Below are 26,165 nucleotides of genomic sequence, written 5' to 3'. Positions count from 1 at the left end.
TCTAAATTTACTGCTAATCTTCCAATTAAAGGAGCCAATATGGAGTCTATCTTGATGTTATGAGGGATAAAGTTCTAAAATTCCTCCAAGGCACAAGTCTTTTGTAGGAACATTGGTATGTTGGACTAATCTACCTTGTTCCATGCCGTAGAATTAATTTCCCGAACTTCTTATGGATCAGAAGCATCAGAGATAGAGGCCTGATGTATTATGATAACAAATCTTTTGAGTCAGCAGGTACCAAGACTGGATCAAGTCCCAAATTATCTGTAATATAATCCAGCAACTGGGGTAATTCCTCACTCTTCACATATTTTCCAGAAAATGAGGTGGTCAGATCTTTCTCCGACTCTGATGACTGATTTAAAAGAGAATGGATATCCACTTTTCCTGCTTTGGACCTTTTCCTCCTCCCCACTTAATTTGCCTCTAAAACATTAGCGACTGCTTCATTTATCATCTGCTGTACCTGTGGTGCTGATAACAGTGCCAGACTTCCAGGAGATAAAGATCTAGAACCTCATCGTCATCAAAGGAAGACATAACTGCAGGCTTCATCTCACTTTTTCTTTTACCCTACATCCTTCTACAGTGTATCACCGCTGGACAAATGAGCTAAGAACCCAAAATGTCCTCTATACCCAAAGGGTAGTTACTTCTCCACCAGTCACACTATTAGGGTAAAAGCGTAAAAACTAATGAAAAATGGAGCTAAAGACTTCTTCCCCTTTCACATCTTCCCTTCCATTGGTCAACCAATCGCTTTCTTAAAATTTGAGCTACTCCATTTTTATTAGGTATGGGGCCACTTCCCTTCTGGCTGGTTTCTTTCAATGTTAGGTATTGCACAAGATACGGCCCACTGTCTCCTTTGCACGATCAGCTGAGAGTACGCTCAGCGCTCCCTCTGACCTGGGAGGGCTCTCCATTGTGGACATGGCCCACCAAATTACATATTGACAGGCCGCAATTCTTAATCAGCTGCTGCCAAACTATGACCCAGTGATCAGGATCAGCACCCAAGAGAGACCGCTTAACCCCACAGTGCGGCATCACCTTTGTAAGTTAAAGACATAGCACGGCTAATAATGCTCCGCCACTGACAGTATTTCTGCGGCCATGTCAAGCAGACACAATGAAAGCAGAATGTGTTAGAGAAGGGAGGGGCACATATACTGTTACGTTTCTTCGGATTGGTGAGTCTGGGAGGCTGGACTGTTTCGCTAGTAATGAGTCTAAGTGAGGGGGAGAAGGAGGTAATGCAGCTGCTGTCACTGGCCTGCCCTTCGGCACCCTGGGCATGGCCCTTGCAACTCCTGGACTCAAAGGTCATGAAGACAGCAGCAGAAAGAGAAACGATTCTACCAGCCCTGTGTACTTTCTGAGGTTTCCATTCCTTATGCGTTGTCTAGCCCTTGAGCAACAAATAAGAAGTGGTCAAGCTAGTGATGTCATGGTTGGTCAAAGGGTGGGTGATGTCACTACTGCTACCACAGGCATTTTAGTGACTTGACATCCATGGCAGAATGCAACACAGGCTCTATACATCCTGTAAACGAGCTGTTCTGACATTATTATATATTACTGTGCAATTGATTCTCCAAATGTCAATTCTACTAGAACAAATGATTTGTAGTCCATTGTAACTACATCTTGCAACATAGTAAGAGATGCAATAATCTGGGTTGTGCATTGCAGATCTCAGCGCTATGTCTTGAAACACAAAAACGGAAGTGAGACAGGGGGCTTGGTTTACACAGGCAAAAAAACTGCCATTCTTTGGCTTTAAGCACAGTTCTTGGAGGTAAAGCACTTCAACTTCCTTGTAATTCTCTGTAGTAACCAAAAGAAGAAACAATACTCTAAACTCTTAAGTAGATAAATATACAAATAACTGGATCCCTATAAATAACAAGGGGGCATGCAGGAAATGGGACTCATGTTAATGTCCATATGAGCGCTCACAACAAGCACCAAGAAACGGTTATATGAGTATAAAGCCCATCCTGACATACAGATGAGTTATTTTCACAACATCTGAAATCCAACCCCACAAGAGGAATGGAATCAGGTTCTGAAGGTCCTTTGACATCAGGCTGTACAGCTTATAGACCAACCACTGCCTAGGGCGGGAGAATTCATAGAGCCAACAAACAGCAGAAGGAGGGAGTCGCTATTTACATTTGTTCACTTACCAGGTCCCTGTTCTTTGCATTTTGTAGGAGGAACGCTGTCCAGCTGGGGTCATGAGGTCTGATTTCCTGCTCAATATGGCTGTTTTCGGCCTCTTCGCGACCAGAAAAAGTGCATCCACCTATTTTGGAAGTCAAGAGGAAACGTGTTACAGATCGATTGACCAGAATGACTGCCTGTTCATCGTGACTGCAAGCAGGCATTAATATTGACTATTAGATTCAGTGTAAACTCCTTCAAAAACAACAAATACAGTGGTGGTTGGATTAAGGGACACCAATGGTTACTTCATCAGATGAAGCATTTGGCTCTTGAAAGGCGTTATTGCAGGCACATGACATTTGAGCAACAACAGACAAATGCAGCAGTGGCTCTTCCACAATGGCAGAGACGCGTCGCCCCTGTGGTGTCGCAGTCTAGTCGTCAGGCAACCACATGACCCCGCGTGGTGCCTGACGGGATAGCGCACTGTGACGTGCCATTGTGAATAACGGAATAGCTGAGATCGCACGGGTCTCCCTCTCCATGAATAAAGAATTACTTTACCCGCTGCCCACGTTGTTCCTGTGATCTGTCTGGCCGCCATACATTACAGCCCCACTGAGAATGAAAAAGAAAACGACAATAAAAAATGGTACTGGCGTTTTACTTTTCACTGGCTGCCGAGTGTAGGGCAGGGCTAGGCAATCCTCTGGACACTAGTGAGGGACTGTGAGGAGTAGTGGAGGGCACTTGTAAGTGCGCATGTCTGTTTCACCGGCTGCCTTAGGCCAGCCAAACAGACATGAGCATGTAGAATTTCTCCACCCAGCTGTATTGTACAGATGGGTGGAGAAATGTCACAGGCTCCCAGTCCCTTCGCGAGAGCCTAGCTAGGCCACTCAGACCAATCCAGGTGCTGCTCTCACAGCATGTGAGCTGAGTCGGGATAGGGTGGGGGGTGTGGGGAGCCTGTGCTGGCCCAGATCTTCCGGAAGAGGAGCACCAAGGCATCCTGCAGATGGAGTGGCAGCGGGAGAGGCAGGTAAGTGTGTTTTTTTTTTAATTATTTGCCCCCGCGCTGCCCACCATTTTACTTTGGCAGCTGGTGCTGGACAAATCTCCTTCTAGGTGGTATCTAATCATCAATAAAACCATGCCAGTAGTGTTAATAATCTCCAATGCTCACCTGCAAACACAGGCTTCTTTGAAGATTTCAAGATATAAAAAATGTTGAAAGCATATGTTTTGGCATCAAACCTATGGGCTACATAATGCTGGAACATGGTTTTTCAGGAAATCCATCTGGAGATAGTGTGAGAAGGCAAAGCTGCACCAGGGAATCATCATAGCTGAATTGTTAGGCGGGTTATTTTCTATACATAATGTCCAACTTTTCAGTGAGCTGAAAATTGGATCCTTGAAAGCAAAACGTGCGATTAGCATCACAGTATGAAAATCATCTGATTACATATGAACTGAAACATCTGGGAGGCTCAGTGAGACTCCAGGTCAGGGTCACAACTGCTAAATATTACTGTACATAAAAAACAAGTAAAAAAGTATTAGGGAAGCGTAATCATATTTCAGAATGGCGGGTAACGATTTGCAAGCGGCAGCTGTCTCTGCTATCATAACCCTGTGTTTTTTTATGGAAGTTGGATCTCAGTCCGCCTGCCTTAGCAGAGAAGAAAATGCCTTACATATAAAAAATTTCATCACAGGGCAGACATCTGCTTCAAGAAGCCGTACTGCGGGTACGATGATCCTCTACCCAGTGACACCGCTGTGATCTCATGCACAAGATGGGCGAAAATATTGTCCCACTGCTTTGAATGCTGATGAGAAGACTTGGGTCTCCATTAGGAGTGGGCCAGATGGTGGTGAGGTATTTACCACATGGGGAAGCACTGACACTGCGGGAACAGATATTTACCTAATGCGGATATACTCCCAATTTGGAGTTTTCGCATGGAAAATAGGGCATAACATGCTTAATTCGGTGCTTATCAAACCGAATTCAGCATGAATCGGCATATACTGGGTTTTTACCCCTCATGAATATTGGCAGGTTTGACCTTCCAAAAGCTACTGGGGTAAATTTGCAGAAGATGCGGTAACAATGTTGATTCTCAGACCTCTGATATGTGCAATAATAAGAGTTACTGCACATATCAGAATTTGACTTGCCACTCGTGACCAGGACCTTGGTGACTTAATTCGGAGGAAGACCTACAGTTGGCCGGGTCTGTGTCACATTAACTAACTGACTAACTAATGTCTCAAGTGCTTTGGGCATTGAGATCAACTATACTTTGGCTACTTGGATTGTCCTGTCAAAAGCGCCAACATGTAGCGCAAACCGCTGTCAAGCTCTGCCACCCATGTACATTTAAAATCTGGTAGAATTCTGGGAGTACAGAGTAATCTGGTCAATTTATTTCGAATTTAATGCTGCGGGAGATTAAAATTGATGGCTAAATTTTGCCTTTCCAAACAGAAGCTCCCAGTTTGGAAGTATTAGCAAAACTGATGAGGGAACTCAGTCACACAAGTGGCATTTAGAGGTGTTCACCGGAAAGACACGTGTGGGCTCATGCACACATACACAAATCCCTGCAAGGGCCAGCAGACTTTTCCTTCACAACTCTGAGTAGGCGATTGCTTCTGACTACCTTCCAGTGGTATCGATATGGATTATGGTGCAGTTCCGCATCCTTGCTCTGTGGTTTAGAATCAAAATAATATACATTTGACAGTGGAAATCAGAAAACTCCAAGGGACCCCTATCTGACTTTTGTCAAAACATGTTTGCAAAGTTGGGGTGCCAAAGGCTTCATTGTCCTTCCATGTAGGCACAGTGCTCGTTTTACTGAGTACAGCTCTTGTGGTCTGTTTGCAACCAATGTGATGTAACCAACTAATTACGGATAGTTTAACCCCTTGAGTGCCCCGCCCTTTCCCCGCCCTGTGCCGGCCCTTTCATTAGCGGGCGGGGTTCATGACGAGATAGTCTCGTCATGGGCACAGCGCAACCGCGGCCCATGACGAGACCATCTCGTCATGGGCACTCAAGAGGTTAAAGTAATGTGTTTTCTGTTTATATTTTTTAAAGCCTCCTAATACCGGATTCTACTGCTTTTCTTGATTTCATTTAATGAGACAGATCCAAAACTACAGGCAAGGCCGGTAAAATACTGGCCTGGTGGCGACCTAACTTCCACCAGACTTGTAATTTTAGTGGAATGACCAGGGATTCATTTGTGCCCACAACTTTCTCAGAAGCCCGCTGCCATTGCTACCAAATTTCGGGGTTGCCGAATATCATGGCTGCGTAGTCTGGAGGTCAATATCATACTTCTTTTATCCACCACCATACAATCCTTGCCCTTTTATCTCACTCTTCTGGGTTCTTTTAATTCGCTTGTTTCTCCCTTCGCCACTGCTTTTTCCATCTTTCTCTGACTCCTTCTTCCCACTTTTTGTGGCTTCACTCTCTCTTGATCCGGCTCAATGTCTCATGAGGAAAAATAAGCACTGGTGCCCAAAACTTAGTGCAAGTGGGTGCCACCTGCGACCACCGGCTCAAATTAAGCACTGGGAATGACACTCTGAAATTACTTCACTGAGTGAGAAGAGGGACGGGTCCTTGAATGGGCATGATCCGCCCAACCATGGAGGAGGGTGGGGTGGTGGAATGAGAGGGAGCGGGGTTCACAGCCAAGCACTGGCCAGGCAGACCCTCCCTCTCCACCCCAAAAACAAATATCAGAGGACGTCGTTGGGAGGTGTAAAACCCCTAATGAAACATCTTCTGTGCAGAGCCTCCCCACAATGAGCTGGAAGTCTGTTCTCTGTAGGGGTTTCCATCTTACTGTGTGCTTACCATGTGATATTGGCTCTTCATGATTGAGTGACCGTGTACTCAAAGGCAACTCACACCCGCAGTCAGTATGAAGACACATTCCCTCGTCCGCAGGCTGCCCCTTACTAAAACCCATCAGCACTGATCCCTTGCGCATGCGTTGACCAGGCTGTGTTGACTTTCAGCATTAATTGGCTACTTGGAATCCGGCTACAGACTCTCCTGGGTGGAATAAAACAAAGCAAATTGGGCATCACTGGAAGATGTTTTGCACTCAGGTGACAGTGATACTGACGCGACACGCATCAGATCATTTATTTGTCATACACTGCGAGCGAAACAGACTCATTAGGGATCCCCAGCTGGGCTGATGTGCCAGCGAAGAGCATCCTTTTCAATTTGCTTCCAGAAGCTGAACCACTGCAACCTAGCTCACTGTAGTTTGGAAAGGTGACGCCTGGGCACATCTCACCTTTAATGACTCTCCGCTCCACTGTCCAAACAAGTGCCCATCGCTCCTATAATGTGGTAAATGTTTGATGAAGGCTGCTTTGAGATTGGGGCTATGGCCCTGTAAATGATATGAATGATCTTTATTTAACTCACATTCTACACCATGGGCCTCATTACAAGTTGAACGGAGAAGTAACTCCTGGGAGAATACCACATTGTAACAATTCCTGGACCCGGTAAACTACACTGCTTTACAGCCCACTACTTAAAGGAGGAGGAAGATAACTGAGGTAAAAGGGCCAGGGATCAGAAAATTGCATCCAGAAAGGATCTTGCAATTCAGAAACCTGCATGTATTCTCTGAGTCTGTGCCCAAAAACTCATAATGGCAGTTAATTGGGGAGGAGATTCAGGCCAGAGGCAGTATCTCAAGACCGGGTATCATCTGCTCCAATTACAGGCAGACTCATAATATAGACTTATGCATACAATACTCGTGTGCAGATCCCGCTTCCACATCCAACAAATCTGTCCAGGAAAATAACCAACAACTCAATTTTCCAAGTGTTGGCTCAAAAACCCAGCGCTGGTACCAAACCGTATGTAAATAAGGCGACTCATCAAACCGTTGAGCAACCAGCCAAACCACTGGTAGCGGTGTCCTGCAGTTAATTTGCAGTTCTCAAGGGACAACTGCTAAATATTGTTATGAGCAATAACAATGCACCCCTACTTCAGATGCACAATGTCATGGGCTCAGCAGGATTGTATTATAAATTCCCTTGATCGAGAAGCAGGAGCCAGCTATGCGTAGCATCACCATGGAAGGAGACCAACCACAGGTCAAATAGAGCGAAAAAGGAGTCTCCTACTTCTGGCAGAGCATGTAAATTGACCAATTAAGTTAAAATTATACAGAAATATCACCCCATCCAATAAACATCTACACCCCACATAAAACACTGTAAAAAAGGTAAATGGAATTAGTCACAACTGAGTTCAGGCAGTAAAAGCATAACGATGTACATTCTGACCAAGAAGAACAGATGAACAATAATGTCGAATAACCAAAAATGCCACAAACCACTGAAGTGGCATCACAGCCCATTTCAAATGGTAACATCAAAGGGTTGACTCCTTGCCTCGCTCTAAGCCCATCAACAGCCTCCTCTTTGAGGCTGATTGGCTCGGTGGAGGGAAGAAAATACAAACTACAGCACGTAAATATGACTCCTAGCACCCTGTTTACGTCCTGTTTCTGCCGCTGCCTTCATGACGCCACAGACCTGGTTTGTCAAGTGCAGTGCCTAGGTTATCAAAGGGAAAGCTAGGGATAGCATCTGATTCCACATTCTACTTCTAATTGACATTCAGATATAGGCGAGTCTTTCATTGGACCCATAACTATGTTGAAGCTGGGGTACACTATTTTGTACAAGAGGAAGCGTGAAAGATTTAGGAAATGTACTTGAGAAAACTGATCCTTGTCAAAGGAACGGGAATGAACAACAGTGGTGACTGCTATTAATGACAGGTGGTGAGTCGGCGGCTGGGGGGATGAGAGGGGGGTACGGGTAAACAAAACCAAACAAAAAAAACGTACTTACCTGCCGTTGCTGGTCAACTTCTCAGTATTCTTCGGATCCGGTCCCGACTCCCGATTCCCCACGGGCTAGTGTACACTGCACAGGCTCCAAGGCACCAATCAAGACGCTGCTCTTATGCTGGTAATACTATTTACCAACATGAGAACAGCACCGTGATTGGCCTGAGCGGGCTGGTTTTACGCTCGCTCAGGTCCTGGGAGCCTGTGCCTCTGCTCCACCAGGCTGTGCAGCACAGCTTGGGTGGAAGAGATCCAAGTGTGCATGTCGGTTTGGCTGTCCTTAGCGAGACATACCGACATGCGCACACTAGTCCTACTCTGCCTGCTGTCATCATGGCCCTACCCTACACTTGGCTGGCTCTAGCGCCGTAAAGAAAAAATTAAATGATAATAAAATTATTTAATTATCATTTTATTTTTCACATTTCCCTCTGCTGGCTGTTAGCGGAGGGAGGGTGAAGTTCCTCAGCAATAACGGAAGAGCCGCCGCTGGTGAACAAGCACTTATCTGAGCAAATGAAGGAATGTCTGTGAGCCTCACAAAGATCCAAATGGCATTTGCAAAAAAACATGTTTTTAATTTATGGTGAGTTGAAAACGTCCCCATCACTGGTCAACTGGAATACACCAGAAGCGTCACAAGAGCCAGACAGATTGCAGAAAATGGAAATTATGCATCTGAAGCGGGAAAACGCCCCGGTGATTGACGTGCCCTATTCAATATTAGTCAGAGTAGCTTTCAAACAGACCAACCATCTGCCCAAGTGATACCAGGACATCTCCTGGTTTCACCACGGACCAGCTTACTCTCGCAGGCCACTGTACAATTGAGGAGAGGCGCTGATTCTCATCCATGGCGCAGTGAACTAACGCATACTGTTGCTATGCACTCTCATGATCACAGTGTTTGCAACAACAACAAATACTTTGGAAAATGCTTTCTGTGGTAACACACATAGCCAATATTTTGGGTAGCACAACCAAACTTGGTTTGCATCTTGATCGTGGAAACTCACTGCAATTGCACTCACCAACATTCTTGAGTGGTTGTAAAAATTTAGCAATAGTAAGATTATGGGAGTAAGAATATATGAGTTAGTAGGTCATCACACTCAAGCCTTATATGGATTTTTTAAATAAATGAACAGATCTCTTTTTCCAGTCACATGCATGCTCATTTGCTGTTTGTTTACTACGTTGTTCAACTTCTTAGTAGGACCTTTATGTTGCATACGGTCAGGTGAGCTTTATTAACAGCAAAGTTCAGTCTTCTGCAAATCCTGTGATTTAAGCTTCGCCTTTATAATTCATTCATGGTCTTCAGGTAATATTTGAAAATTATCTTATTTCCCACATAAAGCAGTGCCTGGAAAAATGTTCATGTGTAGCTCAACAATCCCTAAGGATGCTCATGCACATTTTAAGAGACAAGATGGATGGATGGATGGATGGATGGATGGATGGATGGATGGATGGATGGATGGATGGATGGATGGATGGATGGATGGATGGATGGATGGATGGATGGATGGAAGGAAGGAAGGAAGGAAGGAAGGAAGGAAGGAAGGAAGGAAGGAAGGAAGGAAGGAAGGAAGGAAGGAAGGAAGGAAGGAAGGAAGGAAGGAAGGAAGGATGGATGGATGGATGGATGGATGGATGGATGGATGGATGGATGGATGGATGGATGGATGGACATGCGACCTGCTAAACATCCACACAATTTTAAGAGCAAGATGTTGAATAAAATAAAGTTTGTCTTGATTGCGCCCCAGAATTTGGCTGTTGGTGGCTATTATCCAGTATCTATGGCTTTTTGGCAATTTACCTCGATTTTCTTTAGTTACTCGATTATTTGTTGGTCAATTGTAGGGTCATCTGCAATTAAACACAACCACTTCAAAGCATGTAGGGAGCCTGGAATTTGGAGATTGTCAATGTCACTTCATGTCCTAAATTCTCTAAATATGGGCTATATTGGAAAAAATTATATCTTGATTAATCCCATATATGCACAGGCTGACTTAGCTTGGTAAACAGTTAAAGGCAATGGAGCCAGGATATAAAGTCAGGTTGACAAAGTTTTTTTTAAAAGTGTTACACACCAGAACAGTGCAGTGCCACATTAACCCAACATTTCACTTCCATAATACCAGAGCAGGTTCTGCAGCGCCACAATGACCCAAGAAATGAACAATGCCCTAGGCATGTGGTGACAGTTGTTTGGCTAATTGCGTAATTTGCAACACTGACTTTACTACAGATTTCCTCTGCCTTGCATCTATGAACATTGCTCACTAGCAGTAAGATGCAAGACTCTGAGAGTGGCCACTGAGTTCTCTGCAGCCTACTGGGTCCTTGATTTTACTGAATCAAATAGATGGATCAACTGAATTTCTAGAACAATAATAAAGAGAAGAAAGAGAAGAACTTCCATCAGGAACAATACACTACAGATGAAGAAACACAAACTTTGCACTAGAAAGACTCTGACAAGCAACCACCTTGGTTGTTGGAGGGGCACAAGACCCTTCAACTCCCACCCTACAATACTGCCAATGTTAACACAGGATAGTCAGAGGCCCTCAAGACCCAATCCCTCACCGCAAACCACTAGACACAAGCAACTCAAAGAAACTCAAAGTTAAAAAAGGATAACCAGGAAAACCCCAACAGACACCCCAATTTACGGAACACCACCCAAACCAATGTGATCTGGGAAAAACATTCCTATCTAGCAGTGAACCTCTGCTGTGTAAACTACCGCTGCAGATCAACACCAGCACAAAGCATCAACAAGTGAAATAATTTGTGAGTGCTTTGCTGTAGAAATATCAATATCATATAGCAAACAGTACGCTGAAGTAATGAATGACACTTTAGATATTGTAAGGCTCATCAAAACATTTCATGTGAGTATGCATTATTTTTTCTGAGAATTTGCAGGTGGATGCATCTCACATCCACCTTATGTTAGATATTTTTGGCTGTACCTTTGTGCATATCATTTTACTCCCTTTGCTAATGCATCAGTGACGCGAGATTGCTATTAGCGTGTTGGGTTTTGCTAATGGTGCACAACGGAAATGTCAGAACCTTCCTGTTGATTTACGCAGTAAGATGTCCTAGATCTCTCCTTTAGCCTTGTGTCCTTTTCTTTCACCCTTTCGCAGACTTCCTGGCCCGGTTCACCTTGAATGACTCAGAGTTTGCTGCGTACGCCTTGCAAAGCGTGGCAAGTCACGGCCGGATTAAAAATAGAATGAATCACCAGACGCAATGTTGCGACAAGGCAAAAGCAAAGCTGTTAATGAACCTGGAGCATCGGAATAAAAGCTTTCGGCTGCACCTTCTCAAAGCCTGGGTAAAAATAAACTCTGTGTGAAACCTGCTTCCCGCAGAGCGCCATCGCGCCTTGGCGGGGCGGTCACAGTTGGAACACGGAAGTCCATGAGGCAGCTCCACCAGCCTGCCCCTGATCAGAGACCTACTATGGACGCTCGAGGCCTGAGCGCGCATCCCTGGCTCCCACAGGTTGCCAGAAGGACTACTATGGACACTCGAGGCCTCAGCGTGCATCCCTGGCTCCCACGGGCTGCCAGCAGGACTACTATGGATGCTCGAGGCCTCAGCGCGCGGCCCTGGGTCCCCCAGGCTGCCAGCAGGCCTACTATGGATGCCCGAGGCCTCAGCGCGCACCCCTGGCTCCCACAGGCTGCCAGCAGGACTACTATGGATGCCCGAGGCCTCAGCGCGCGCCCCTGGCTCCCACAGGCTGCCAGCAGGCCTACTATGGATGCCCGAGGCCTCTTTAAAAGATACTCATTTGGACCCAGTCATAGGAAGGGGAAAGAACATAAATAGTTAGGGCAGGTCTGCTGATCATCTATTGAGAAGCAGAACTAGTGTTAAATAAGGGGTGGGGGAGGGTGTGGCAGAGCAGGGTAGAAGCCAGAAAATTTAAATACCCAACACTTTGAACCCAAGCTCTGATGGCACCAAACAAGTGAGGCATGTGGGCCGAACCTCCCTAGAAGAGCTCTGTTGTCTCTTCCATCCAAAAATTGATCTATTCATCCTATCACCCTTCCATCCACCTGCAGATGGCCACCAGTTCACTGTTACATTTTCCCATCCATTCATTCTTTCATCCATCCTTTAATCTTTCCCAATTCCATACATCTATTGGCCATTCAATCCATTTATCCATACAGAAGTCAATCATCTATGCTTGCATCTATCTATACATCCATAATTTGACTTATCCATCCATCATTAAAGCCTTCGTACATCAATCGACCCTTTTTCCCATTTCCAATTTCCATTTCTCCATCCTCTCAGGTTTCCATTTACTATGCCAATCTTTCACCCACCCATTCTCTCAGATTTCCATTTACCCTGCTATCCATCCATCCACCCTCTCAGATACCCATTTACTCTGCAATCCTTTCAATCCACCTACCCATCCATCATCAGATATCCACTTACTCTGCCATCCTTTTTCCCATCCATCCATCAACCAACCACCCATCCACCAATCCGTCCATCCATCATCTCAGATTTCAATTTATTCTGCCATCTTTTCAATTATCCATCCTCTCTGATTCCCATTTACGCTTCTATCTTTTCATCCACCAAAACACATACCCTTTCACCCACTCATCCATCCATCCTTTCACCCTTCCACACTTTCACCCACCCATCCATCCTTTCACCCACTCATCCATCCAACCTATCACCCAGTCTTCCGTCCTTTTACCCACTCACCCTTTCAATCATACAATTTACCCACCCGCCCTTCCATTCTTTCATCCATCCATCCTTTCACTCCCTCATCCATCTATCCTTTCATCTGCAAATCCTCTCATTCACTCACCCATCCATCCATCCTTTCACCACTCATCCATCCATCCTTTTACTCTTCCACCCACCCATCATTTTACCCACTCATCCATCCAACCTTTCACCCACTCGTCGATCCTTTTACCCACTCCACCTTTCAATCACACATCTATTCTTTACCCTTCCATTCTTGCATCCATCTTTTCACTCACTCGTCCATCTATCCTTTCATCCGCAAATCCTCTTGCTCACTCATTGATCCATTTTGCAATCCACCCATCCTTTCACCCACTCATCCACCCATCCCTTCTAAAGTGTAGAGAAAGTTGAATTCATCAATATGCAGGGTGAGATGTAGCAGGACACATTTATCAATTTTTGGGCTAGTAAGGGAAGGTTGGTGATTGGTCTGAGGTTATTGAAGTTATTGGGTCAGTACCTGTGTCTTTATGTGGCTTTTCTTTTGATTCTTATAGTCTTTTTCTGATAAGTCATATGGTTCTATCCTTTCAAATGTTTCGATATATTCTTTAATATATTTAATTTACTGAAATGGTGTTTATGCTCTACTTTAATGACTCATTATTGTATGTTGTAAGTTCATTTGACTCAATAAACCTTTTCAAACCTTAAAAAACATAAATAAACAGGAACACATGAAATTGCACATTCATGTAGTAGTGTTGGAAGGATGTCACCAGCCCTAATGCATGGGAAAATGGTAATAAAAGACACATAATAGGGATGAACTTGGCCATTCACACCTCTGTTTTCAGGTGGCACTTGACCTGCTGCATCACTGATAGCTGCATCTCTGCATTCATGAAGCCTGAGTAACCCGGAATGAAGCAACAGAGATTTGTCACAAAGGGCGAGGGAACTCTGAAAGTAGGAGCTGTCCATAACAGTGGTTGACGAAGTACATAACCTAGCATTCTGCAGTAAGGTTTTTCACTTGGGCAAAATAATAGAGCAAACTATGTACACACTATTTTTGGAGACACATTTACTCAAATACATGTTTCCCACTTTTCAAATATGCAAGAAGGGCCTTAGCTTAAGGTGATATCTTGTACTTTCTTATGTGCAAGGTAAAATGATGGAAGACCAGTTTGCTGCTTTTCTACAGAGAGTTTATTTACAGACCAGAAGTTCTTTATTAAAAGCTCAACTCGCACATAAATCAATTTGCAAGCAATTACAGGGTCATATCTTAGAATCCAGTTCACAATCAATTTTCGACATTTTTTTAGGCGGGGGAATGGTGCAAAGATCTTTAAGTACTTTGCACTCAAGTATAAATGTTTTCTGAAGGGCAAAATTCGTTTGCTGTATTATGCAAGCTGGCAAACTGTTGTTTTTCCACCAGTGTCAAGTTTATATAATGTGGCCAATCAGGCCATATTGAACATGGGCAAAATACAAAACCAACACAGAATACTTTCATATTTACTAAGTTGGAATTGCATAGTAAGTGCATATTTTTGTTCATTCATTTAAAAACGTCAAACCAATTTAAGAAATTGAGGCCACAGTTACTAGGGGAAGCAATAGCCTTTGGGGAAGTAAGGCACTGCATAGGCATCTGCTTCTTCTGTGCACTGTTGCATCCTTGGAATGGAATACGCGGAGATGCTGGTTGCAGTGTGGTTCTATTGGACACTGGTAAACCAGATCATGCTTCCTCCAGTTTCTATGGACCAGAAGGGATCACCTTGTAAAACTGTCCTGAGCCCAAACTGGAGCACACTCTTCAGGCATCCACGTGCAATCTCTTTATCTGCACTGCTCTTCGTGGAAAATTACTTTTCATAATCAGAGATCTTACAAAAACACAACCCACATCTTCATCCTGAACACACAAGAGCCTTTCCATGCAAACCCAGACAGGCCTGCCGTGCTCGTTCTGCCTCTCCCTTTGCACCCCAGCACCCATTCTCTAGCTGTCCACAAGACACAGCCTCGGAACATTGTTTTGAAGCTCTGAAGTTATTTGCATGATATAAAATCAATATGCAAGACTGATTATGTAACCATTAACACCACAACTCCTAACTCAGCTACTCCCTCGCGTCAGCCCCCGGCATATGGGTCTTAAGTGCCTGAGTTTGCACTTAGCAGCACTGAACTCAAGCATCACGCACAGGGCGCTCTTCCAGACCACTCTTAGAGACCAACCTTCCAGCTTACAGGCCTCTCTTTCAATGTACCAATCAGCCTTACACATCAATCTTCCACTTTGCGCATCAATTTTCTCACCTTACTACGCACTCTTTCAATTTATAGCTCATTCTTCCAGTTTATAGACCATTCTTCCCGTTTACAGGCCAGTCTTTCATCTTACAGACCACTCTTCATATTTACAGGCCACTTTTTTGAATTACTGGCCACACTTTCAGTTTATAGACCACCCTTCTGTTTATAGGCCATGCTTCCAGTTCTAGGCCACTATTTCAGTTTACAGACCTTTCTTCTGGTTCTTAGTTCACTTTTTCATCTTACAGACCACTTTTCTATTTTACAGACTCCTCTTTCTGTTTACAGACTAGAGTTTCAGTGTATATGCTACTCTTCAGTTTACAGAGTATTCTTCCAGTTTACACACTGCTTTTTCTGCTTACAGACCACTCTTCCAGTTTACAGATCACCATTCTCGTTAATGGAGTATTCTGCATAATCATCCTGCTGATACCACTCTAACATAGCATCCTCACCCCTCCTCCTCCTCCTCTGACCCCTAGTTCGCTCCTCCCCTCTACATCCCCCTTGACCATCAGACATATTGACCCATTAGAACTCCTATCATGTTACCTTGATTTTTCGTCTTTAGCATTCAAACTGAGCCCTTACCTACAGGTGTTCACTATAAATGATTTGCTGAATTTGTTTTTGCTCTTCCTAAAGTTATTTGTAAGAGGGTGACTTCCTTCCTCTAGCATTAGATTAAATGAAATGAAAAGGGATTTCTAGAGCGCACGCATACTCCAAAAGAGTGTCCCGGTGCTAAATGCAGGGCTACCTGCCACAGCGCTGATCATCCTATTAAGTCTGTTGAAAGAGACAGGTTTTTAGATTTTTTCTCTTGAAGATGGATAGCTCAAATGAGGAACAAGGGTCCAGGGGAAGAATATTCTAGGCCACCGATCTCAGTTAAGAGAAGGATCTGCCACCGATCCTGACCTGGTAGATTTTAGGAATTCTGGCTAAATAGCCGTGACGTGACCGTAAATTCCTGGGAGGGGCATAGGCACAAATCCTCCTCTTCAGGTACACCGCTCCTTATCAAGTAGAGCTTTATGAGCCAGGACCATAGTTTTAAAAATAATCGCTTTTAGATAGGAAGCCAATGAAGTACTTTCAGATGCGAGGTTAAATGGGTTCTTGGAGCGAGGTTGAGAAAAGTTCTAGCCGCCACATTCTGCACCACTTGAAGTCTATTAAGGAGGTATTTTGGAAGACCCAATTATAGTGCATTTCCATAATCAAGTCTGGAAGAGATCAGTGCGTAGATCACCGTTTCTTAGTTTCAACAGACAAAAGATGTAATAATTTTCTCAACTAACGCAACAGCCCAAAACAGGAGCCAACCAGTGCCTGAATTTGAGGTTGGAAAGAAAGGGTCCTGTCAATTTTGATTCTTAAATTCTTTACCGTGCTCAGTTGAGGGCCAGGGGGGCACCCTTAGGCCAAAAAGTCCACCAAAAATCATGCGAAGTGTGACCAAAAAACACAACCTCCATTTTGTCAGGATTACCTTTTAATTGGTTGATGGACATCCAGTGGAACACATTAGAGAGGCAAGTTTGAATAGCTGCTCCATCAAGCTCTTCGGCTTTTTCACATGTGAAAAGCAACTGGCTGATGTCGGAATATGATGTTACCTTCGGCCCCCAATGTCTCCGCTAACACAGCCAAGGGTGTGAGATAAGCATTGAATAAGGTAGGGCTAAGTGCCAAACCTTGAGGCACTCCAACTGCCAACACACGGATTGGGGATGAAAACTGAGGAGTCCAAACTTTTGGACTTCTATCATTTAAAAAAGGAAGTCAGCCACTTCAGATGTGAAGTGTACGGGCACACATGATAAGGCTGCACTATTTAAGATTGCAAATAAATAAAATAGATCGGCATTCCATCTTACAGACCTCACTTTCATCTAACAGACTACTCTAGGAGTTTATAGACGTCTCTTTACGTTTACAGATCATACTTCCATTTCAGCTATCCCTAATCACTGCATATTTTATCCACTACAGGGCCTCAACCTTTATGCCCGAACTTGACTTTGACTGCAAGGAGACCTGCCTCGCCTTCCAGCTTTTCTGCAGTATCACTTATGAATGCACTGAAGAGCAGTAGACCGAGAACCGCACTAACACGAGAAATGTCCTTAAAACAACACTCGTGAAACGCATGACTGATCGCATGACGCCTGAGTCTAACAGCTGCATTGGGAAAGAAAGTCACACTGTCAGTAAATCATCCTGATCCACCGGTCCACTGGACACAAGAGGATTTGGGCTCCTGTGAATGGCTTCCTGTGGCTTTTACAAATATGAACAAAGCTGCGTTAGGTTAGTCCTTGTCCGAACAATGCATTGGCTGTAAAACAAATAAGCCAACCCTAAGCAGAAACCCGCCTGGCCTAACCTTATGCTATGAATTTATCACCTCAGACAGCCCCGTCCCACATCAGGCATATACATCTTCTTCCACCGGTGTCCAGGCTTGTCAGGGGTTGGTTCTACTCACCATATGTCATCAAAATACTGAGAGCTGAAATGAAACCTCAAAGTTGGGCTTTTGGATTGCTCCTGTGACATCATTACCATTCCTTTTGCACCATTCAGATGTTACCAATGCAAGTGCAATGAAATCATGTCCTTCTTAAGGGCCAAATAATGCAGTGTTCAACACTGTGCTAACAATTATTATTTTTTGGGCCCGAAAACAGATTCTCACCTGTATGGATCAAGAACCAGTCTTTAAAAAGCAGAGTTTTTTTCTTTGAGACATTAAATCAAGAATACCCAACCGCTTATTGACTTCTTTTCTAATTTTGCGGGACTCTATTATAACAAGCAGAGGTGTGGCAGGCGCCATCATTTTACTGAAAAAAACACTTGCATCACCCCCTTGGCGTAATATTCATGATCTTACTTTCCACTGGAGGAAGGGTACAGTTCTAAACTATCATTGTTGTCCCTAAATCCTTGTCCAGGCACAGCACCAGTAATCTCAGCTAGATCTCCTAATCCTGCTGGCTGACCTGCCATCGAAAGTCAGCCTCGGGCAAACCCAACCCCCACCGAAATTCGCTTGACTGAGTACAAACACTTAGGCTGGAGAAGACATTTGAGACTATTCTTCAGGAACCAGCTCCAGCCCAAACTTGAGGACACCCTTTAACATTTTCCTCAAAGCCTGAAACAGCAGGTGTAGTGCCAGAATAACATGGCCTAAATCTAGCCTGACAAAAATATAGCTTTGTAAATGTTGTTTCCAAAATTATCACCTCATTGGAGATAACAATAGAAACTCGACTACTAATATGGAGCAATAATTTTAAACAATATTTTGGCCACTATATTTATGGCAGGCAATGTTTTTATCTATAGTCTGACATAGAGATTCACCTACACACCAGAGCCACTGGCACTACAGCAACCGAAGGGTAAAATAGGCAGCCTGGCCTGAATTACTTTATACTTTGACCTTCCACAGGCCTCAGTACCTATCATCCATTCCACTGCCTAAAAGCACTCTGATGGTACAGCTGCCAACCTACACACACTCATCATAAAAACTTCATATTGAGTAAAAAATAAAATATCAGCATATCGGTAGCCCCATTACCAAGGTATAAAACAATACTTCTTTTATTCTAACATCATTGTTGCTGTTTCAAGAGGTCCTTATTACCGGTTGTGGTGAGCCACACAGAGTAGAACAAGAACAAAAACCTGCTGCATGTCAGGTATTTGGTGTAGAAAAAAAGACGGGGTCAAAACGGAGTATTGGACCTGGTCCTTTTTGAAGGGATAACCCCAGCATTTTGCTTTCTGTTGCTGAACCAGTTTTTGTTGGCATTAGGAGTTCTGTGTAATTTTTCCCTGCTAACTAGTGCTAAAGTGTTTGTGCTCTCCCCTTTTAGCATGGTAAAATTAGCCTACACCTAATTGACACATTTAATTTCCAAGTAAATGCCTAGTAAATTGTAGTATATGCACTCAGGGCCTGTAAATTAAATGCTACTAGTGGGCTTATAGCACTCATTGTGCCACCCACTTAACGCAGCCTTTTAAATCATGTCTCAGGCCTGCCACTGAAGCCTGTAGAGCAATTTCAATCTGCCATTTTGAACAGGCAAAATAATCCTGTAGGCAGGCCTAAACCTTCCTTTTTAGGTCGAGCCTAGGAGAGGGCCTCTTGGCATCACTTCAGACTTCCAAGAGACTTCTCCGTGTGGGTCGGATTTCTCCCACACATTCCATTGGCCTTTGCGTGTGGCTTTCAAATATGAAAGCACGCAAATGGCCAAAGGCGGGGGTATGTCCCGCCTTTTCTGTGAATGTCCACTCCCATGGCCCATGGCTCTCGGGAGCGAGCAGCGGCGTGCAGTTTGCCAACTGCAATCTTTAAATTTCTTACTGCGCGCGTGTGCGCACCACTCGCGGCCTTGGTTTTTTTCCCTCTCCACTCTCCCTATCTGCCTTTCGCCGCAAAAAACTTCCCTTCGGACCGAGACTTCGCCCTGCTGCACAGCGCCACCATGTGGCCTGTTAACCAACAAGCAAATACGAACAAAAATACAAAAGTTTCACTTTAATTTCTGCTTCTTCCTGCAACTGAATAGAGAGAGAGCTGAGCAGAGGAGCCGGGCGCTGCGGAAGGCAGGCTCCAGTCAATACGAACTACTGCTTGAGGTCAGGGTAAGGCCCATTTCTGCTTTATTTTCTCCTCGTGGACGGGGTCTCGCTGTTTAAGGAGGTGAGCTTAAAAGGGAAATAATGTTCGCATAGAGGCGGGAGGGCACCGTCGGATTAATGTGTGAGATCGTATCACGTATTTCATTCCCTGTGGCACGGGAGGCTAGACATTACTGATGTGTGGCCCCGTTTGTTGACACCCTCGGTCGACCTGCCTTGTCTTCAAGACCTCAGCAAAGCTGACTCTGTAATGGGATAAAGAGAACTACAAATCCCTGAATGCCCTGCAATAATACGAGCTTCCCATGCGAGGACCTGGGAAAATGACGCCCTCTGTGTTCCACTTTGCACTCAACGGCAGCAGGGACCCCATATTCCAGCCACGGGCCTTCTTTTAATAGCTGGACGCTGTAGTCCTGGTTTAGCCCAAGTGATCCATTTGGAAGGTCGAACTCAGTTACAGCGGTTTGTAGAAGGAAAACCCAGAAGGAATCATGGTGGCCATTGTACAGTAGAGCCTCGTGAAACTTACTTTTTTTGACATATGTCCATGTAAGTCACTCCATTAGAAGCTCTGTTGGCGAAAATGCTAGAACTTACCCCCCCCCCCCCCCCCCCCCTCCCAGGCAGGTTTGGAAAAGCTGCATTTGGGTGCTATTGCCTGAATGCAAATAATACCTCTCACACATTGAACAATAAGCTGGACACCCAAAAATATATTTTGCTACTGATTAGCGACATGTAGGGCAGGAAACATGATTTGCCTGCCTTCTGCTTGCTGGCACCTCTGTTTGCGATTTACGGAGCCCTCCCTGCCTTCTCAGCTGCCTGGTGCAGGTAGATCCTGGTTCCACTGCACCGACTTGCTCACTGTCGGGTGCAGTTGGGGCCTACAGTGAGAAGTCCCAGTACACCACTAGCATGAACTGTGTTCCGAGCACCTACTGCCGCCACCGTGTACCCATGTGCAGCCTATTGACGGCAAAATACCCGGGAGGGCTGCTTTTTGTTACTGCATGCCCACTGAATCTGGGGTGGCACTGTGGACATTAGTCCCAAACACAAAAAAACGTCATAGCAGAGGAATGCCATCTGAAATTTGTATAAAATATGCACAGAAAATAAAATAATTTTGTATTTTAGCTGTAAAAGTAGCAGCGACACACCACTTATCTAAAAGGCTAGATCCTAGTGAAAGCTAAAGTTGCAGATTTCTGGGTATAGAAGGTGCCATCACTTTTAGTGTCTTTAAAGTTTGCAAGTTACATAGCTGAATGAATACAGGTAATGATCATCGTGCAATTCCCGCCTTGCTGATGTGTTGTGGAGTTTAGACGGCAGAGTTCTGGCCAGTCTCTTGCAGTCCTGTGAGCTGTCAGTATAGTACATTAAATTAGGGGCAGTGTAGTTCAGATAGAACGGGGAAGAGGTGTAAGAATGACAAAGGTGTGTGGTGTTTTATTATTATGTATATATCAGCAGTGCCCTCTATCAGGCCTTCCCACGTGCAACATCGCAGATTTCGTATCCTTCTACTGCAGGCCTTCTTTCTTGCCATACTTTATAAATTAAGGTTTACTGTCTCTATAATGTGCTGCACAGCTAAACACTTATGCTGTCCCAAAGGCGAGACCTATTGGCAATGCACATTCTTGTTAATATTTATAAGTCACCCCTAAGGTAAGCCCTAAAGGCTCATTTGCCCGGGTATATTTCGTACATGTGAGTTTAAGTTTTAAATGTCTTGGCTGTGAAAAACATTTAATACTATTCTGAGGCCTATCTCTCCCATTGGCTAACACTGGGTTAACTTATTACATTTAATTTGCACTAACTTGGGATTGGAAGCTGGCAGAAATATACTGTTTACACTTAAAATGAATTGTAATTCAAAGCCCTCTTTAATGCTAAAGTCAGATTTTAAGGTAGAATTCTGAAAATGAAAGTTTGCATTTTCTTGCCTTAACCATGTGTGCCTTCTGCCAGTGTTCTGGGTCACATGACAGTGAATGACTCTGCTTTTGGGATTTGTGCATTGCTCCTAGACAGTAGCACAAAAGGTGCTTAAATGTGGACATGATAGGCCATCCTGGCATGATGACCAGGAGGGGTTGCACCAAGCTCTACTTACCCTTTAAAGAGCTTTGCCTCCTGCACACACAAATGAGCCTGACTCCATGCCTGCATTGCCTTTTGTCACCTCGGACAGTTTGGAGCCTTGACAGGGGGAGTACTATCCAGAACCAGATGTGGGGCTATGAGAGTAGGAGAGGGAGTCCCCCCACACAGCCTATGGGCTGGCACAGGTAAAAATATTGGACCTCCAGTGCCCCTCACCTGAACACTCCTGGTCGTGTGGAAGTTACAGAAGGAGAACTGCCCTGCTGTGAGAGGACAGCCCTGCTGCTTGAAGGACTGCCAGGCTTTCTGAGAAGCAAGACTGGACCTGCTTACATTCATACCAAGTTAACCACAGTGACCGCAAGGATTAGTTGGCTGACCTCCTGTGTGAGCCTCAGGGACACAACAAGCGTCAGAGACCTCCCGTCGATTGCCAAGCTGACCAACTACAACTGCACCTTCCTGGAATAGCAACTGGGTCTGCCTGAGCTCTCCTGGCCTATGCTAGAATGAGTCCCTGATCACCATGCGGTGTCTTCTTAAGTCCTGGACCCTAGGCTGGCATCAGAGTATATTCCTACGAAGAAAAGGTAAAAATCCTGAAGTTTAGGCTCCTTGTGACTAGGAAAGGGCCAGTTCATGCCAATATGCTAACTCCCGTGATGGCCACCAATGCAGAGTTCTGTGAGGCATGCACTTTGTGACACCAGCGACCATCAGCGATGACTGACAACATGAGAACTACATTTTGCGCTATAGCAACGACAGCCTGCAATAGCCGCCAACACGAATCTACAGCAACGGCTGTTCATGATGCCTGACCAGCTCTTCATGCTACAGCGATGACCATCCATAATGCCCAACCTGCTCTTTGTGCTACACCAATGACCGTCCGTAACACCTAGCTTCCTTCTCGAGGCCTAACACAAACAGAACACTGTGTGCCCGACTTAGAAAGTAACTTTTCAGAGGGACTAACCTGGTCCCTGTATTCAACAAGTGCTCCATCAAGGTCGACCTCAACTTGTGACTTTTCCATGGTCTAGCGCGACCACATCAATGCGAGTGGCCCTTACTGCTTCTAGGCGCTATTTTCACTAAAACCTTTAAAATTGGATAGCTATGGTTCTACTGATTGGATTTCTTTTGTTCTTGTGTCATTCTATTTAGTAACATGCACTCTAATATTTTCAATTGGTTTGAGATTTTTCTTCTGTTGTGTTTTCATTTTATTACTGTTTGTGGGCTGCATAAATACGTTACGCATTGCCTCTAAGTTAAGCCTGGCTGCTTTGTGCCAAGCTACCAGAGGGCTAAGCACAGTTTAATTTAGTGGCTTTTGTGGTTTACCATAACAAGGATTGTGGTTGTTACCTGAGTGGGGCTTTCACCCCCCTCAACCCATAACCTAATTCCTTACATGGAGCATGTTCTAAGGATGTGAGGAAAAACATGTCCACGGGAAGCATTACAGAAAGGGTCACCATACAACACATAGTATAGCGCATAACAGAAATATCACAGCTGCTGCATCAACCTAACCACTACATTGGGGAACAACCTTTACAACGCAACTTTTACAACGCACTACCATTACAACGAAACTGTTACAACGCGAGTGCATTGACAACGCAGGACATTACAACGCAAGTCTTTACATCGACTTGCACTAGATGGCGTGCTAACATTAAAAATAGTGTAGTTTACTATCCCAACACCTTCCCTACTGTTACGTGGACTGGAGTTGGAATAGTAAATTACACTTTTTTAATGTTAGCACGCCATCTAGTGCAAGTCGATGTAAAGACTTGCGTTGTAATGTCCTGCGTTGTCAATGCACTCGCGTTGTAAAACTTTCGTTGTAACAGCATGCGTTGTAACAGCATGCGTTGTAACGTCATACATCCACTACATTGCATGGTAATTCTGGTTAAGAGATGCAGAGCTAAGAATAGTAAAGCAATAATTACCTTCAATGTAATGGTAAGCGCTGAAATAGATACAATATTTATCTAGCTCAATATTGCTAACCTCAATACATTGACTTACAAATGAGCAGGAACAAGAAGTAGAACTCCAGTGCAAGAGGCCTATCAACAGATTTATCTTATTATTTTCTGGTTGAATCAATTTTTTCATCTTGTTGGCAAAGTGTTGCAAAACAAAATATGATTGTCGCCTGCCTATGTTCTCCCCCGAGCTGACACAACCATGTAGGGACGTGAGCTGCCTATATGAGTACATCTCAGGACTCCATTTGGAGTGGTCTATAAAAAAGACCAGCATTCCCACCTACCGCCCCTGGAAATACTGCTTAGTACTGATACAACTTGTAATGGGGGAATTGTTCTCTATTATAAGTTGGACCCAGAGAGTCCCCTAAGTAATGGGGAATCACAGAGGACGTCAGGAATACCACATTTTGATAATTCCTTATTTTCCCTGGGATTTTAGCCTAGACATTTCAGCTGCTCTCCTCATCCAGAGCATTCTGGTGTGGTTCTTCGGATCTGTGGAGTTACTACTATGTTGTCATCCTTGGGGGGACAGTTATTACTGGTACGGCCCATTGAGACCCGCAGGGGGGCTCATAACAGGTAAATAGTCTCTGATAATAAAAAAGTACTTTTCAATTTGATGTAGAACTGAATTTAGCTCAATCAGTTCTGACCAAGGGCCCGATAATGCAATAATATTAAATTCCATTGATGATATGGCAGTATTTATATATGCTCGCATGGTGTCTAATGTTGAATTATCACATGGGAGAAGTCCGGAAACGGTGTTATTGATACATCACTTCTCAAGTGTGAAAATATTCATAGTCACGGTACCAGATGAATGCCCCAGAGGAAGAAGATTCGACTAACATCTGTTACGAACCCACCTCCATGATTTGTTGACATAAGACGGACATATGCTAGGAAAAATATAATCCCTCCAATGGTTCCGATCTGCTGAAAAGGATAACATTAGTGTAAGAGCTTGATCGTCCCACAACCACCATAGGTGAGCCACCTCGCCCAGCTAGAGAGTTAGCGCCACCTTTACAAAAACGTTTTTTAGTATTTCTATTTGTCTGAACCAAAGATGGCCGGCATCAAATTGCCACGTCCTGACAAATATAATAAAATGTCACCTTCCCCCAATAAAGTCTGTTTCTGCAACATACCACAATTAAATCAGCTACAGCTACCTTCCATGCCACCATACAGGCTCCCAAAATGCCCACTCACTGTTGAAAAAAACATTTTTCGCCCGCTCCACTAGGTTACCAATCCTACAGATGACTAAGTGGGCAACCTGCTTGCAGATTTACTGAAAAAAACACGTATTTACAGTCATGTGAAATTGTGTGCCTTTTGTTTTATTCCTCAAGTATGAGAACAGTCCATGGGTCCTCACTAAAACATGTGCATAGGCACAGGCGGGAAGGTTTCGGCCTGCTCAGAAAAAGAACCACTACTTCTTACAGAGAGGCTCTCCTGTTTATCACACCAACACCCCTTGACTACCCCCAAAATATACCACCCACTTAAAACCAAACACACACTCCACCAAATGCACCCTAGTCAATGTTACCAACATTACTGCAAACCACAGACTCCCCAGAAGGTCACTGGATGCTTATACATGCTGCTGAATGCTCAATCAGTCACACACATGCATCTGACATTCGTAAACCCTCAACCTCCATTAAGATTCTTTAAAATCTCCCCACTGATATACCCATTAGACCCTGACCTGCAGCTCTCATACGCTGATGGCAATAGCTTTGATCACACCTCTAACTCCTCTCAGACCACTCAGTGACGCACATGCACTGCCACGATAACAGGGAAAGCCCGAGCTCAGTGTCTCTTGGTACTTCTAAAAGCTTAGCTCCACCAAATGGATAATGAGGAAACCTGAGGAAAACTGTCCTTCGTCCCTGGTTCCGAACGCCTCAAAGCCTTCAAAACTGCACAAACTGACCATAAAAAGGTAAGCAACAAAGTCAAATCAGACTTCTACAAAAAAAACATCTGTGAAGCTGAAAATGAGAGGGCAGCATTATTCCAAGCTGTCAAACACATCAGTAACCATCCCCAATCTATGCTCACCCCACTTTACGTTCAGAAATTAACATGTGGCAAACGAAATAAACACTCCAGAACAATACTGAAGCTCGAAAACCAA

The 26,165-nt window shown here is 44.3% G+C and overlaps 1 protein-coding gene across 4 annotated transcripts in view; it reads right to left on the bottom strand.

The window, feature by feature from the left end:
• Nucleotides 1-26,165, bottom strand: part of HIVEP2 (HIVEP zinc finger 2) — a 453,335-nt gene that overhangs the window by 234,766 nt on the left and 192,404 nt on the right. For all 4 annotated transcript variants that reach the window (XM_085611672.1, XM_085611673.1, XM_085611675.1 and 1 more), the window contains exon 3: nt 2,196-2,314. The gene's annotated coding sequence lies outside the window, so the exon portion shown is untranslated. The remainder of the gene's footprint in view (nt 1-2,195; nt 2,315-26,165) is intronic.

Source organism: Triturus cristatus, chromosome 6, assembly GCF_964204655.1.
Source record: "Triturus cristatus chromosome 6, aTriCri1.1, whole genome shotgun sequence".
NCBI lineage: Eukaryota > Metazoa > Chordata > Amphibia > Caudata > Salamandridae > Triturus > Triturus cristatus.
This window is presented reverse-complemented; position numbering and strand designations above follow the sequence as displayed.